The sequence below is a fragment of the Corvus kubaryi genome, unplaced genomic scaffold, assembly GCF_017639235.1.
Source record: "Corvus kubaryi isolate FWS band 111438036 unplaced genomic scaffold, C.kubaryi_AGA036_p1.0 37262, whole genome shotgun sequence".
Classification (NCBI taxonomy): domain Eukaryota; kingdom Metazoa; phylum Chordata; class Aves; order Passeriformes; family Corvidae; genus Corvus; species Corvus kubaryi.
The window spans coordinates 1,673,506-1,673,929 of NW_024581078.1; the positions used below are offsets into that span (position 1 = coordinate 1,673,506).

General features: G+C 50.2%; 1 protein-coding gene across 1 annotated transcript in view; it reads right to left on the reverse strand.

Moving 5' to 3' along the window:
* SUGP1 (SURP and G-patch domain containing 1) overlaps positions 1-424 on the reverse strand; it is a 22,283-nt gene that overhangs the window by 8,977 nt on the left and 12,882 nt on the right. The gene's annotated exons all lie outside the window — the stretch shown is intronic.

A 424-nucleotide genomic window follows, 5' to 3' on the forward strand; every position in this document is an offset into this window, starting at 1 on the left:
GCAATTCCTAGAACATTCCCAGCTCTCCAGGGCTGGGATCCAGCAGACTTTCCTCAGGAATTTTCCCTCCTACAATTCCTAGAACATTCCCAGCTCTCCAGTCAGTCTCAGGGCTGGGATCCAGCACGGGATTTTTCCTTCCTGCAGTGCCCAAAACATTCCCAGCTCTTCAGGGCTGGGATCCAACACTGGATTTTTCCTTCCTGCAATTCCCAGAGCATTCCCAGCTCTCCAGCACCATCCCGTGTATTCCCACAGCCAGTGCAGCTTCCACAAGATACCTGGGAGCAGGGAATGCGTTTCCCTGGTTTTGGTGCCACATAAACACAATTCCATAAAGGAAAAACAACCCCAAAAAGCAGGAATTTGCTGTACTGGAAGGCAGGGATCTCTCTGTTGTTGTGCAGAGCAATAATTTCCACCT